Here is a 16925-nt window from a genome sequence, read left to right as displayed (position 1 = left end):
CTTACCTTTTGTTTGATGTATAATTTTGGTGGATCCATGGCAATATTTAGTAGCATCTTGATTTTCTGTTGAAATTATTATTTTTATTATCTAGCATACCAACAATTTTGAAGAGCTGTACAGAATGGTAAATAAGGAATTTTTTTTTTTTTTGCCTGATGTATTTTCAAGTACAACCAGGCAAATGAAAATAAATAGATAGGAAACAGAGTTAATTTAGAAGATTGAGGTTCAAAATGAAATAAAACTGACAACAGGAGCAACATAGAACTCTAAATCAGGAAATGAAGCCATGGGTGAATTTGATTTTAAGTAGTGGTTAATTATAATTAAACTTCAAACATAATTTGTAAATCATGCAACAGACCACTAAATGGAACATACAACAAACTTTGTGTTTTGCTTGTGTGTGTGCCTGTGTATGTTTACATTTCCATCCTCAACTCCTACCTAACTTTGCTCCTGTACAATAGAAATTCAGGTTTCATATGACCAATAGAAACCAGCTTATGACTATAATAAAGTTAGGGGCTAAAAAGGGAAAATTTGTTAGCTCAAAATTTAACCAATATCCTTCTAAAAGATGAAAAATGATGATGCCATAAATTCTGCCTCAACATGAAGAAAGTTAGTCTATTGAGCTTAATACTTATGTTCTTGCTAAAGTCAAATGATTCACCTTATTATTCCTATGGTTTTGGTTGTTCAGTTTTATCAGTCAGCAGACAGAAAGTGCAATTTGGCAATAGTATAGTCATATTGGCTTTTTAAAAACTACAATTAAAGAGCTTGAATTTTTCCTCAGTATAGCATATTATACTGTAGACTTAACATCTTGTTTCTCTACATGTTTTTGTTACCATAAGGTGTGAGCTTCACTTATTAAAAACATGATAATTGAGAGATTTACCTTCATTTTAATCAGGGGGGAATATTGGGAGGGATCAGTTTTTACATAAAACTTTGAACTGTAATGAATTCCATTTCTCTCATAATTCTAGGATAAATTTTTATTGACCACTAAAATAGCATGACATTTAAAAATTTTATGATGATTTATTTTGTAGGAAAAAATGTATCTATGATGGATATTAAAGCTGAAACATACTCTGTTTTAAGCAGATTGTAAAGAAGAAGTGGTGAGAAAGCTAAATAAATAGTAAATAAATTAAAGAGGAGTCAAGAGTAGTCACATAGTGAAAATGAAAGCTCTAATAATGACATGGTTGTGAACAAAACATTAAAAGAAAATGCAAAACAGATAGCTTGAATTTCTGAATTTCTATTATCTCATAATTTTAGGGAGCTTCATTTTACAATTGTTAAATTTACCATAATTAATTTAATGCATGCTGAACTTGTAAGGATTGTTACCAATATTATATTGCAATGTAAATACCAATTTTGTGGGTCCTAAATAGTATCTCTATATTGTCAAGACATTATATTTGATAGTTTAAATTGTAGACTACTAGGACTTCCCAAACCTAACTTTATACATTTATATAAAAAATCCACTTCATTATTAGAACTCGCTTTTTTATCTTGGATATTTTATATTTATATTTATCCTAATTTCTAGAGAACAGTTGAGAATGTTTAAATTGACCATATTTTATGGAATGCATGGTTTGTCACAAGCAGTATCAATAAATACATTAATTGCCTTATCATACTTTTATCTGACAGATGGGTCCCCAGGCACAGAGTCTAACCTTTTATTTTGACACCTGCCACATTTTGCCAGCCCTAACCCTTTTTCTTTGCCAGAAGTGTTGCTGTGCTATTCACCATGGTTGCACTAATCTTCGGCTTTTAAAAAGCATAATATGGGAACCATTCTGAGAATCACTGCTATCAATCAGCTAATACCACAACATAAAATATTTCAGATACAACCGACATCCTTTCTCTCCTGTGATCCAAACCCATTTTCTCTTATTTCTATGACCTATTCGCTCAGTAAGATTATATGGAGCTTTTGAAAATCTAAGGCCCCATACTGATAACCTCTACATAAACTGTTTAATTTAGCAGTAATTTAAAATGTGGGATTTACTGGAGAAAAACAGGAAGCTATGTTTCTATTTTTATACTAAAAGATACTTCTTTACTAGAAAGTGAGTATGTTATTTTAATTTCCCTAAGGAGTTAAAAAAAACTATGCAAAGATTTTTCATTTTAAAAACACATCAAGGCAGTAAAAAATGTTTTTTTGAGAATTACCATGAAGTCAATCTTATCTTGGAACCCTTCATTTCAGAAACCACTAACACATATGTGTCTGGATAAATACAAATCAAAAGCATATGATTGGTCCATTAGAGAGAGGCGTCTGGTAATAAAAAAGCCCTGCAAACCAGAGTACATACAAAGGGCAGGTGAATTGTGGAAGCTCATCCGTTTTAGAGATATTGGAATACATTTTGGAGGATTCACAACTTGATCACAATCAGACCATAGTTACTAGAGAAACTGTTGTAATCAATTTTGGGGGACATAAATTGGGAACAAAGAAATAGAAAGATAGATATGTAAGTAGATAAGAGACAGGTATTTGGTAACAAACATAGTTCTACAAGACCAACCCAGTTTGATTTACAATCTCATTGCAGACTGAGAGTCAATTAGAGTTGGAGAAGCCAACAACTTGTCTTTCAAATGTGGCATCTAATATTTCTGAAATAAATTTATTTGGTGAATAGGAAAAGCCTGGAACTATGCTTTGGCTAAGGTAAATTTCTTGAAGAATTCAGAAACTTATTTATGCTAGCTGGGATATGTGTGTATATTGTAAGAAAGGGATCTATAGCTAAAGAAGCTGAAGGAAATGCTGTTTCATGCCTGAGGCTAAGGAAAATTGGGGTTGGAAGGTAATTCTAGAGTTATCAGCTCTGTGAATCTCAGCATCAGCAGTTCTTGAATCCTTAGTGTACCACTATTAACTGGGCTCAGCTATATTGTGCCTCTTCCTCTTTCTTCCCTGTCCCCATCAACATTCACAGTTTACTCAAGAATTTCTACTCCCTCATAATTTAAGCAGGTACAAAACCTTGGATATCATAGAGAATCCTTTCTGCACTTATTAGTTCTAAATCCAGAAACAAAGATCCAATGGGTCCAGCCCAACTTTGCAAGTCTGGCCACACAGTTCATAGGTTACAGGCCAGCCTATCTTTTTGCCCTAGTCCAATCAGCTGTATGGTGGAGGGCGCAGGTCACATGTGAGTAAACATGGTCACAGACAGCAGGCATTCTGGATGAGGTTGATTACCTTACAAAGGACTATGCCATGATTGACACAGACAATACTCAGTGTGGTCCTAGAATTGGAGCTGGTCCATGTGTTCTTTGTCACCATATGAAAAGATAAGCACATTGAGGATAAGCATTTATGGACTCATAACTGTTTGATAAAGTAATTTGATGACTGCTGTATCTAATAATAAATTTGAGCTTAGGTTTTGTATACCAAATATTTCTAGTTCATTTTTCTAGTAATTCCTTTACAGTTTTATTTTTAAAATGATGGATGTTGACAGATTGGAGGAGGGAACTGTCCCTTCACTACAAATATTTTGGGAGGTTCTAGATGAAGAATCTTAGATTCTAATTTTGGTCCCCCCCCAACCACATAAGTAATAATGATAAAATTTTTATGGTCAAATTATAAATCTCTGAACACCAGTTTCTTTCTAAACAAACAGGATTATAATGGCAGCTACCAAGCTACCCAGGTTATTATCATTCATGAGAAGACAGAAGGGAATGAATTTTGAACTGTTGTAACTAGCTAATCAGAAATAAGTTATTACATTTCAGTGTTATTAGGGTCTCTCATACATATGCAAATATATACATATATGCATAAATATGTCACATGGGAGAATTAGGAATATATACTCAACATTTTCATAACAAATATATTTGTCTTATAGCTTTCCAACATAAAATATAAAATACGGTAATATCGATTTTATTGTTTATGCTGTTTTTGCAAAAGACATTTAGAGGTCAGACTGATAAAATTTTGCTCAACACTTTCTAAGTAACAGTTTAAGTTTTATATCAAACTATAGGCAAATGAAGGCAGCAAGTGCTCTGTTCTCAATAAGTTTACAATTTAGTTGATTGTATAGTCAACATATTGCATATATTTAAACATTTAATAAATTACTGATACAAATAATAAAGGCTAAATAAATTATTAATACAAATAATAAAGGCTAAATATATTCAAAGAAGGAGAATTTCAGGCTATGGTAGTAAGAGAAGATTTATTCAACAGGCAGGATGTATACATTATCTTGAAGAATGGATGAGATTTGGTGGAAAGGTTATTCCAGGCAGAATGAAACTTGCAAGAAAAAGTGTAGAGACAGCACATCTGTGTATATGTATGTATGTATATATGTGTATATATGTCTAGGTGTGAGTGTGTGTGTGTGTGTGTGTGTGTATGAAAGATCAGAAAAGAAAGTAGAAATGAAAAATTAAAATAATTTAAAACTTGAAATTAAATTGCAATATACAATCTTAATTTCTTATGTAGTTTTCCCCACTTAAAGCATGATATGAAATTTTTAAAACTGGAACTCTCAGAATTGATTTCCATATATTTTGCCATACAAAATACATTTGAGATATATATATATATATCAAATGCAAATGTTAAAATACAGAATAATTTAACAAATAGTTTTCTTCAAATAAAACTAATACAACACATTAAGTGATAAGTTTGAATCTCAGAAACAATTCAAAGAATAAAAGCACAATTTTACAAATATTAGTATGTTTTCTGGCAACCATCTGGCATCTCAGTTTAATGCAGAGAACAAAAAACTAAATGTCAGGAGAACTGCTTCACCTAATAAGTAACTTTATAACCCCAATCATATTTGTTTCATATGAGGGTCATAATAATTAAATTATAGAATATTACGTAGCACTTTGTAGTTTGGACCACTGTACAGATAGTGCCTTAGGTAGAAACGTCCACATATTAAGAATAGCGTTTTAAGCTATAAGTACTATGATATTGATAATAATGCAATGTAGTGATTTCAGTACCTGTTTTTGATATTTAAGCTTTCACCTACATCATACCCATTTGAAGACTCAGATTAGTGGAATTTTGTTTCTATAATATTGTTATTTTAGTACTATTTTCTGAAATTTTTACATCTTAAGATCAAAATCAATGAATTAATTGTTCAGTTTATACAAAAAGACAAACCAACAAATGATCTATAATTCCACAAAGGTCACTTGCCTGACATAATAAGCAAACAAATTGTGGTGTTTCAAATTTCTATTTCAAGAATAATTTTTACTCTACCAGTGTATGAATCTGACAGTATTTAAATTGAGAGAGAGAGAATTCTGCACGGGAATCTGAAGTACACAAAATCTAATTAAAGAACATAAAGACAAATGGAAATGTTTAAACAAAGTAGAAATAGAAACTGCAGCTCTCATTCAGTTAAAAAGACTACAGTTACTGAAAATAAAAGTTAATAAAAAGATCTCAAAATGATCAAACAAGATGTAGGATTACTTGAAAATAAAGAAATCAGAGGAAAATATTTAGGAACAGCTTACAGCTTCCTTTGCAGCATTTCCCTGATCAATGTAGAGGTAGAAAGAGCTTGTTGAGCAGTTAGAAAAATTATGGCAAAGTGAGTTAAGAAACATTGTTTATTAAGATCACAAATTTTATAAAACTGGCAAATATTTTTTCGCTTTCAATTTGTCTTAACTAATTAAGTATTTTGCATTTTACCTAGTATTTTGCTTATTTTATTAATACTTAATTTTTATTAATTAAACCTATGAACATTTATATTGTATGATGTTTAACATTCACGTTTTATAAATGTACATTTTTGCTTTCTGCTTTGTTTATATTTGAACTGTAAGGAATATTTAGTTTTGCTTTTGTTCATTACTTCTTAACAATATTCAAGTAAAATGCCAGAATTAATTCCTGTAACAATAGTCTTTATTTCCTTTTACTATGGATTTCCTGTCCCATTGAAGTTCAGTATTAATCAAACCATACAAGTTGGTGACATCTGAGGACTCTTAAGGAAGAAGTGTTGTTTGAAGATCACAGTCCTCAAATGATGTTTTAGTCAGCTAGCTGACTTCTCCTTCTACTTTTTTCATCTTAGACCCTCCTTTCCTCAAGCTCCTCTTCAAAGAAGCAATTCAATTTTTCCTACCATAAACAAACACACTTTAGCCCTACTGGTCTATCACTTTCTAGTCATCTTTTTCTTTTGAGGATTATGTTTCTTCATAGAATAGTCAATATTCACTCCGCAATCACTTTTGCTTTGACTTACCGTATCCAAACTTCTCTGTTAAGCAAGACTCTTTATGAAACTCGTGGCCTTTTCTCAATCTTCATTCTGAATCTCCTTTTGACATTATTGATCACCTCCACCTTAAAACTCATTTCCCTTCTCCTGACAATTTTTCTGACTGTACTCTCCTTTTTGACCACTAATGCAGGTATTTCCTAAAGATCAGTTTTCTTTCTTTCTTTTCGTTTTCTAGCCCTCTCTCCACTGAAGCTTACTGTCTGTCCCTGTTTTAATGTCTGTAGATTTCCTCCCCCCACATCTGTATTTCACTCCAAGCTGCCTGCTGGACCTCAACCTGATATCTCACTAGTACCTCAAGCCCAACAGGTCCAAAAGCAGATCTCTCCTCTCTCCACAAACCTTGGAGAGCAGGACCAAGAACCTTGAAAACAAGGCATGAGCTGTTGGAATCATGTTTGATTTCCCACCCCAGGAACTTCTGCATACTCGAATTCTATGGATCTACCCAATTAATATTCTGAACATCTGTTTCCTTCCTTGATATTCTCTCTCTGTCTCTGCTCTTGGTCTCTCATTTAATTTTTATCTAAAATATCAAAATAATTATATAACTAAGATGTAACGTTATTGAGAAATAGAGCTCTGTGTTATTTGTCTTTGGGTTCCCTAGACCTTCATACCATATTTTATTTAAGGATCTCAATATACATGTATTCATATGCATGTTAATGAATAAATGAATGAACTGGCCTTTACTACTCATCTCTTCATCCCTGAAATTCTGACACTCCTGGTTAGTAATAGAATTTCCCTAAGAATAAAGCTAATAAAAAGACTAGATTTGTGATTCTCAGACCATGATGCTCCTCTCCAGAGATTGTGATTTAATTGTCCTAGGTGGGTTTCAGTAAATGGTATTTTTAAATGTTTCCCCAGGTGATTTGAAGAACACCCAAGGTTCAAAAACTTTTGAGCTAGAGGGAAAGTGTAGGCTGGGGAAATTTGAATTTTGAATTTAGTGTAAGGTCAATTTTCACATATTATATTTACCCCAACAATCAAATCCACCTAAATGAATCCTTTCATTAACTCTATGTATTGGAATTTGTTACTTAGTAGATCTACAGCTAATGTAAAATGCAAACAGAAAAAGTCATTTCAATAGAAAATTAGACTTTTTAAATCTATATGTAATTCTCTGAAATTAGATTACTCAAAAAGAATATGCTATAGGGCCAGAAAATAAACCATCTTAATTTATGTCTTGGCATTTTATTCTATTAATATTCATTAGGTCTTGGTTGTTTATAATTGTAATTTTAATTTGTACAAACATGATTCTAAATCATACTATATTAAATTCGGGTGTATGGATGTTTAATACATTTTATGTGGTCATTAACAGTATTGATTATCTTTGGAGTCACCAGGACCCTGGTAAGAACTTCAAGCTCATTATGGGCTTTGAATCCTCTAAGCTTAAAAGAGCATTACACTGCACTTATTAAGGGAAATGGGATAAATGACTTAATCACTTTTGAGTGCTTGGTGTTCCCATCATTTTTCCTTCCTCTCTCATGAAATATAGATGCAACATATTTCAAAATGCTTTTTAAATTTTAGAACTGACCAAACAGCCAATCAGTCTACTTTAACTAACTGTCCTTGTTTTAGATGGCAATTGAATGTTTTCAATACCACCACTGCTGACTCAGTAAGCCATTCAGTAGTTTTGAAATATTAACCAAGTTTCTTCTGATTAAGTTCCTGCTTTGCTACCTCCCTCCTTCCTCTACTCCCAAACTGTCAATATTTCAGGGGAACATAGAGGTGAAGGCAGAAAATATTTAGGGTTTTTTGCTTCTTTTTCTGAAACTTGTTACCAAAAAAGCCTGACGGCCTCAGGGGAATGGAGAGGACTTGGAGCATTGATAAATATTTTAGAGGAAATCTTAAAAATTAAAAATCATGCTACACCCTACCATCCCTGCACCAAGCCTTGCTGGGTGTGGAGGAGGCAGGAGGGAATTGATAAAAGGATGTTATTCCCCCTCAGAAACAAGGAAAGACAGTAGCAGAGTGAGCCTTTGGACTAGAAAGAGCAAAGCAGATGGGAATAGGAATGTGTACTAGAGCAGTTGCCAGCATGGACACTGGACCCAGAATGCCTGGGTTCAAATCCCAGGTCTTCAGGTCACTAACTGTGTAATCCTGGGCAAGTTATCTTGTTGCCTAATTTTCCCAAACTATAGAACATTGGGAATAAATAGAGTGCCTACTTCATAGGACTGTTGAAGGAATGAACCCAGTGGAGATATTGGAGAGAATGGAGAATGGGATCGCATCCAAACCTCCCAGGCTTTTGATTTAGCATCTTCCCTCTCATTTCACCCTCTTAGCACCAAGCAGTGTTTTCTTCAGGCAGTGGAACTCACCGCCTTAACTGGAACACACCTCCCAGATTTAGCCGGACTCAGGTCTTTAAGCCTTGCTCTTCTCCTTGGGAGGATCACATCGTCCCACTGTTGATTTCTGTCTGTCAAACCACCACTGAAAGGAAAGATTCTCTTGTTTTCTTATTCACCCTGGCAATCATGGGGATAATTTCAACATTCATTGATAAGCTAATAAAAAAATAATTACTTAATACACTACTTATGCCAGGCACTGTTTCGAGGTAGGTAGTATTATTATATACTAGTTTTGCAGATGAAAGGTAGGTAATGTAACCAAAGTCTCAGGGTCCAGAGGTGGCCGTGGAAGGACTGGCTCCCTTTACTGGGTGTATAGTGAGTGTTTATTTTAGAAGCAGACTGTCTGGGTTTGAACCCTGTTGGGCTCTGCCACTTGGTAGTTGTGTGAGCTGAGGTAAACCATTGAACAAATCTGTGCATGATTTCTAGTTTAAAAAATGAGGATAATAATGCCTGTCTCCCAGGATTTAGGTGACTAAGGGGGTTGACAAATGTACCACACTAGAAAGTGCTTTAACAGTTAGTTATTATAACTATTGTTATATTATCCTATGTTGCCTCTCACAATTGTCAAATATCTATTTTTTTCCTGATTTCTCAAGTTCGGGACCTATATATTCAACTCTACTAGATGCCTGGATATTCAAAAGATCCCTCAACTCATTATCATTGCTCCAACTTATTATTCTAGTATAACATATCTTGGTGATTGTTATCACATCAAATCTGGAAGTCATTCTGAGCTCCTTTTAAATCAATTAACCACAAGGATGAATTTCCCTCTATCTTTCAGGCCTTATAACTTGTTCCATCTGCCCTTTTTTCACCCTTACCCAGTAACACTTACATATTTTTGTTAGTTCATTAAAAAAAAAGGTGGGGGGGGGGGAGTGTACCCTACCCTGTTCCAGGCAAGATACTAAGATACTGACAATCCAAAAATGAATAGGACCTAATCTCTGCCCTCAAGGCTCTCACAGTTTAATTAGGGAGACAGACACATTAGCGAATGAGTCAATACAATGTGGTGACTATTTTACTAGAAATAAACCAGGGTAAGTTATTATGGGAATGGAGATTATGGATAGCTTGCTAAAGGGCAATACCTGAGCTCAGCCTAGTTCAACAAATATTGATAGTACCGAGGCTCTGTGCTAGGTATTGGGTTGGGGGCATTGCTTCTGACAAGAAAAAAAGTAATAGTCTATGTGGGGACAAACATAAAAATATATTTCAATATAAAACCACAAATGCTAAAATAGAACGAGACACAGTGTGTTCTGGGAGCACAATCAAAGCATTCATACTTTGAGAAAAAGACATTTTAGGAATAAATCAGAATGTTTAATGATTGTCAAGTAGATCTTTCTACTTGATCTGACCTTTCTCATCTTGTCTTATTGGAAAAAACATTTTTTAAGACTCCCTTCAGATATTACTGTCAGTTTGAAACTGATCCTCTCCTTCCCAGGTGGGTTGAACCATAACGTCCCACCACTCTCCATTGTCCCTCCACAGAAATTGGAACTTTCAGCTGTGAAAGCAAATGTAACTTATTTTTTAACTTGATGATTTACATTATTACATTTTCGTCTCTCCCATCAATTTGCTATTAACTGAGAGGTCTACTGATGTAGGGAGTTGCCACCATAAATGCCTCAGTTGTCTTAGAATAATCCAATGGAATAGCAAATATTCTGCATAGTTAATGGCAAACTGTACTTGGTGACTTCAGAAATTTACTATGATGGGAAAAATTTAAGTTAAAGATGAAATTTACATTTAACTAAGATGTTTGCTGATTAATGCAAATAGAATGAATGGGTTTAAAATATCTTCCAACTATTAATTTACTATTCAAGCAGACAGAATGCAATTAGCTAGGACCGTTGTTTCAATTTAGTGGACTTATTTAGTTATGTAAATATTAAACAATCACAAATGAATGACCCGCTACTACATATTATACTATACATAAGAGTTCAGTAAAGTTTAGTAATTATTGTCAAATCATGTGTTACTCAAATTGCCTTCATTGAACATAGGAAGAGTTCCCGGTGTTTCTCCGTGCAAGGCAGTGGGCAATCAGGCCTACCAGGGCCTCCAGCCACTAGCTCTCATGGCATCTTTCTGCAATTTGGAAAAGTTGCCCTTCCTCAAGACACTTTATGTCCATCTGTAGGCAATTTGTCATGGTAAACTAATTTTATTAGAGCAAGGCTCTTTACTGCCATCTGCCAGAAAATTGTTGTAATAATTACTTAAATCAGCCAAGTCTACCAAGTGAACGGCTCCTCTAGAGTAGTACAGTGAGCAACACACACAACCATTCACTGGGGGGCAGCGAATGGAGAATGTTTACATCAATAAAAACATTTAAACAGAAATACATTTAATCAGAAACTGAAGTTGCATGCTTATAAATGACTTACTGTGAAATTATTACATAAAAAGGTCACTTGAATATATGGTTTCAATTTGACAAAATGTTATTCTGACTCTGACACTAAGAAATAAGGCTCTAAGCAGTGCTGTGTGATTGCCCGGTTTGACTATGTACATTATTTAGAAAATCTATTATTTAATAAAAGCCATTGAGAACTTGTGGATGCAGAATTAGAAGGTTGAAATTGACCTAAATATGTCCACATGTTCAAAGTCCTGTTTTCAAAAGGGATCATCCCTAAATCACCAAAAATAAATGAATGTCTACCATTTTTAAATAAGGTTTAATGATTCATATTACAAGAAAATCTTTCTTATAGTTAATTTAAATCCATAGTGCTTGAAATTTAACTTTTCTCTTGTTTCACTGCAGGAATAAATGTTTGGACAGATGTAAAGTGCCTATGATGTGGTAGACATTCTATAGATGGTAAAAATTTTAAGTTCATGGCGAATCCTTCTTATGCATGCATTTGGAATGCTCTCCAGTCGTCCTATATACTGGCTAATTACCTTAATAACTTCTTGTTAGCAAATATGGGTAAATAACCAAATAATTGATTTTATAGATGATCTTAGATATGAGTGTGCTTAATGTGCTTGAGTTACTGCAAGAAGGATTGGATATAGCCCCAATAAATATACTGACCTGTTTCCTCCAGTTTTATGTAAGTCTATTAAAAACATATTTATTTTTTGGTTTTGGACATTTGATGTGTAGTATGTTTGAGCCTGTTTATAATAGTTTTTCTTTTAATTGTGTTGTTTCTTTTAGCATATTTCTAGGTTATTTTTAATTGTACAGAAAAAAATCCCTCAAATACTGCACTATGAGATATAAAAGGACACTCCTGTTTTCCTGCTTCATAAATACAACCTGTGCTCAGGAATAGAGATCATGGTGGAATAACTGTAGAGTTGCTTATCAGGCAAGAATAGAGACTCTGAGAGAACTCACCTCTGAGTTGTGAAGAAAGAAGTAAGGGAGTCATTTTCTTAATTTATATGGAAAACTAGTACTGAAAAAATTTAGAAGAAAATACTAAAAATTCTATTTCTGTAACAATTAGCAAAAAAAAGAAAATTTTAATCAATCAGTGATTTATTTGTTTCCATACCTGCCCCACCCCCAGAAAGACTCAAAGAGCATTATACATACCAGAATGGTTTGATAAATTATTTTTTCAGTGAATTGAATAATTTTTTTTTCCTAATTTAGTGAACAGATAAGGTATTTGATAACTTTCAGTTGGACATTGACAATGTATTAATATCCCTACTGCCAATTTTTTAAATTAAACACTGAACTGAGATTATTATAGATTCATCCTTTGAATTTCTCATTAAATATGAAAGGTCCTTTTTGTGCTTCTGAAGATACTCTTGCAAACAAGGCCAAACCTCGTTCTAAACTAGATAGTCAAATGTACTGTTGTACTCATTCTAAACTAGATACCCAAATGGACTGTGGCTTAAAACAAAACAAAACATTTTATGGGAAGTTGATAAAAACAAAATGTGTTTTCATAACAATGAAGTTTAAGTTGCTATTAAATAGATGATACAAAAGGAAAATAAACTGATTTGTGTTACACAATTTTCATTCAAGTATCTTTGATATCCACACAAATTAATTTAAGCTATAAAATTCTCTGTGGACCATCCATTGCTATAAATTTCTTGTTGAGAAAGATTTTTACATATCTCTAATTTTAGTTCTAGTTTTATTTAAACAATAAAATATAGCATTTGTAATATTATCATTTATAACCAAAACTTATTTAGATTTAACAATACAGTTTATTGATTTTTTTCACTCGCTGTTTCTTCCTGCTCTCAGTTCTTCTTTCTGGATTTATTTATTCATTTTTTCTTAATGAAACATATCTTTTAGTATGAGGCTAGGAACCCTGAGTCATTGTATTTCTTTAAACCTCTTTATTTCACTCTCTCTCTTGAATGTTTTAACTTAACTACTTTGAATTTTATTTTCCTCTCCATTTTGGCACTTGGGAATTATTACTCCACTCTCTTCTCATCTCTCCTGATGTTATTGAGGAGTCTGCTATTTGTCCGATTGTTCCTTTGTAACTAAGCTGTCTTTTATCTGTTTGATTCCTAGATTTTTCTCTTTGCCCTGATGTTCTATAATTCCACCACAAAGTGAGCAATTATGACTTTTATTTTGTTTATATAACTTTTCAATATGATGACTCATTTCTTTATTAAAGCAAGTTTTTTATCCATTGTTTCAAATATTTCCTCTTCCCCATGAACATTACTATTTTTCCCTGGAATTCTTGTTAGACATATGTCAGATCCCAATTTTTCTTTCCACCTATCTTAACTTCCCTTTTTTATTTTCCTCTTCTTTCCATCTCTGTGCTGAATTTTCATGCCTGCATCTTCCAATTCACTCATTTTCTTTTCATAATGTCTAGCCTACTTTGTATACATTCTATAATTTCTTATTTCAGTGACTATATTATTTTATTTGATTGAAAAACTCTTTTTGGTTTACACTCATGGAAGCAGGGAATTTAGGGTTTCATATTAGGTTTTGCAGAGATATTGCTATAATGCTGAGATATTTATTTCAGAGAAGGCATTCCTATGTTTAGACCATAAGAGTCATGAGAAAAAGGACATCTTACTATCTTAGTAGCCCTAGTACCTAGAAAAGAGCCTAGAAAATTGTAAATTCTCACTAAATCATTTCAATAATGGCTTAAATATAAATTAACTGTTGAACTTAATAATGGTATATCTTAGCATTAACAGGTTGTCTTAATCAATCTGTCAGTAATTAAATCTAGTGATTTGCAAGTCAGAGTAAGAAATGCCTTGAAAGAATATTAAAATGCAGATTCCTAAACCTCACCCTGAAAGTTCTGATTTAAGAGGTCTGGGGAAAGATTTAAAATCTGTATTTTTCACAACAACTTGTGTGATTCTGATGGTGAGACCCAAGAAGCACCCTTTGAGAGAAACACCACTTGAGGGTAATCAGATTTAGAAATGACAATGATAGGTAAATCAAAGATTTTGCTGTGGATTTAGTCAGCAGAGGGGTGAGTGAAGACAGATGGGAAAGAAGAACTTTGAAATGAAGAAACAAACACTGAATAATAGGAGAAAATTTGAGAAAGGCTCATCTTGTCCTGACAAAGTAGAATATCAAAGCTACATTGTTTTTAAAAATACATAAATAGTAAATATTTGGTTATTTGCTTTAGCAAAAAGCAGCTTTTTGGAGAATAATAATTTTTTTTTTAATTTTACTGTTCATACATGTTCCCTCGTAAATTAAAGCTTTTTAAAAATAGGTAGAAAAGGTTAATACTGGATCTGCTTTCTTGTGGATTTATTGTTTTTAAAGCATTCTGGCATGATAGAATGATAATGTTATGCAATTTAGCTTAATATCTATTTTGTGTTAGATGACAGTTTTATTAAGCAGAACCAATAATCATCTTTATTTAGATTCATAACGACCCATTATAAATGGTCTCATTTTTCCCTAATTTTAATTTTACCTCTTAGGGTATTCTTTCTAGAATTGCTAAAATGGTTACACTTGGTTTCTTTTATAAATATAATTTTAACAATCACTATGGAAACATAAGTCATCTTGTAGTTAAGTACTGCTAGTCTATGTATTGGATACAGAACTATTTTAGTCTTAATTAAACTTTCAGACAAGGAAATTTTAGGAAGTTAAACTACCATCCTCTATGTGTTGGAACCTTAAATTGAGATGAATAGCCTTTTTTTAATCTGGGTTGCCACATTTCTGGCCCCTCTGTTCTTTAAGGTAGGGATTGGCAGTCAAGATTAGATGAAAGGAGTACTTGTCCCCATAAAGCCTCCAGAATAACTGGATTCACAATTGCCTTTTAATAAATAGCAACAAGCTAATGCAGTTTTGTGTTTAACAGGCATTTTACCATAAAGTGAATAAATTTAAGCAATAATCAGATTCCTCTTGTCTCAGAAATTTCACTGAGAAATGGGAATAGATAGGGGAGAGAGATGTTGTTTAGGTCATGGATATTTTAGGGCAGAAGAAGCCTGAGAAATTCCCTAATTTTAAGGTTCTCTTACATAACATGACATATCTGTTCAACGTTTTATGGTTTATAAAGCATTTTCACTTGTATCCTTTCATATAGGCCCCCACCGTCCTCTCAGTGAACATCATTATATCCTAAATTTACAGTGAGGGAACTAAGTGCCAGAGAAATTAACTCACACACAAGCCGCTTGCCTAGTTTGAGTGGAAGCAAAGCTAAAACTCTTTCCACATCAGAGTTTTGACAGTCAGAGCACATCATAAAGACTCGGATGCCTAGGAACAGAGACAAAAGTTCAAAACAAGTTCAAAACACAGAGGTCGAAGGTCATCTCAAATACAAACTTTACCAGCTTTGTATTATTGCTCAGGGACCAGCATGCAACAATTGCTTAGAATTCAAGGAAACTCAACTCCTTTCCGCTTCCGTCATGGGCACTATGGTTCCTGTTGCTTTTGAGTAATAATTCTATTTCATCCACACATGATTAAATATAATGTTCTTCTATCAAATTTGTGCATGGATGAGCTAAAGATGTGTTTTCAAGCATTTAAGCATATGTAGGAAGAAATCAGATCCATCCATGGATGCAAATATGGAATAAACTAAGATGCCATAATGTCAGTTAATATTTTACCTTACACTTTTCATTTATTTATTCAATATATAATCAGTGAATGCCAGAACTGTGTCATGCACAGGAATCATTACAGACAAAAAGGTACAGTCTCAGCCCTTACAAAGCTTATACGCTTATTTGGGAAAAAGGCAATTATAATACAGCATGGTAAGTACTATAATAGAATGCATAGGAAGTCATGGGAGTGCAGAGGAAGCACCTTTAAACCAACCTTCCAATCTTCTGAAATGATGTTTTGCTGCAATTCATCTACATATACATATATCAATGGCTGCAAATATTATGAGATATGTGTGTGTGTATATATGTATGTGGCATTACTCTTTCCTCGGTTGCCCCCTGTTGTAGTTTGCTAATGCTGCCAGAATGCAAAACACCAGAGATGGATTGGCTTTTATAAAAGGGGGTTTATTTGGTTGCACAGTTACAGTCTTAAGACCGTAAAGTGTCCATCAACAAAAGGTACCTTCACTGGAGGATGGCCAGTGGTGTCTGGAAAACCTCTGTTAGCTGGGAAGGCACGTGGCTGGAGCCTGCTCCAAAGTTCTGCGTTCAAAATGGCTTTCTCCCAGGATGTTCTCTCTAGGCTTCAGCTCCTCAAAAATGTCACTCTTAGTTGCTCTTGGGGTGTTTGTCCTTTTTAGCTTCTCCAGAACAAAAGTCTGCTTTCAAAAGCTGTCTCCAAAATGTCTCTGTAAGCTGAAGCTCCTCAGTTCCAATGCATTCTTCAAAGTGTCCCTCTTGGCTGTAGCAAGCTCCCTCCTTCTGTCTGATCTTATATAGGGCACCAGTAATTTAATTCAGACTCATCCAATAGGCGGGCCAACACCTCCATGGAAATTATCCAGAGTCATCACCCACAGTTGGGTGGGGCACATCTCCATGGAAACACTCAAAGAATTACAATCTAATTAACACTGATAGGTCTGCCCACACAAGATTACATCAAAGATAATGGTGT

At 33.7% G+C, this 16925-nt stretch overlaps 1 pseudogene; it reads right to left on the bottom strand.

Annotated features, from left to right (window-relative positions):
• The window catches only part of LOC119513533, a 43893-nt pseudogene that overhangs the window by 26021 nt on the left and 947 nt on the right, over positions 1-16925 (bottom strand).

Source organism: Choloepus didactylus, chromosome 2, assembly GCF_015220235.1.
Source record: "Choloepus didactylus isolate mChoDid1 chromosome 2, mChoDid1.pri, whole genome shotgun sequence".
Lineage (NCBI taxonomy): Eukaryota > Metazoa > Chordata > Mammalia > Pilosa > Megalonychidae > Choloepus > Choloepus didactylus.
This window is presented reverse-complemented; position numbering and strand designations above follow the sequence as displayed.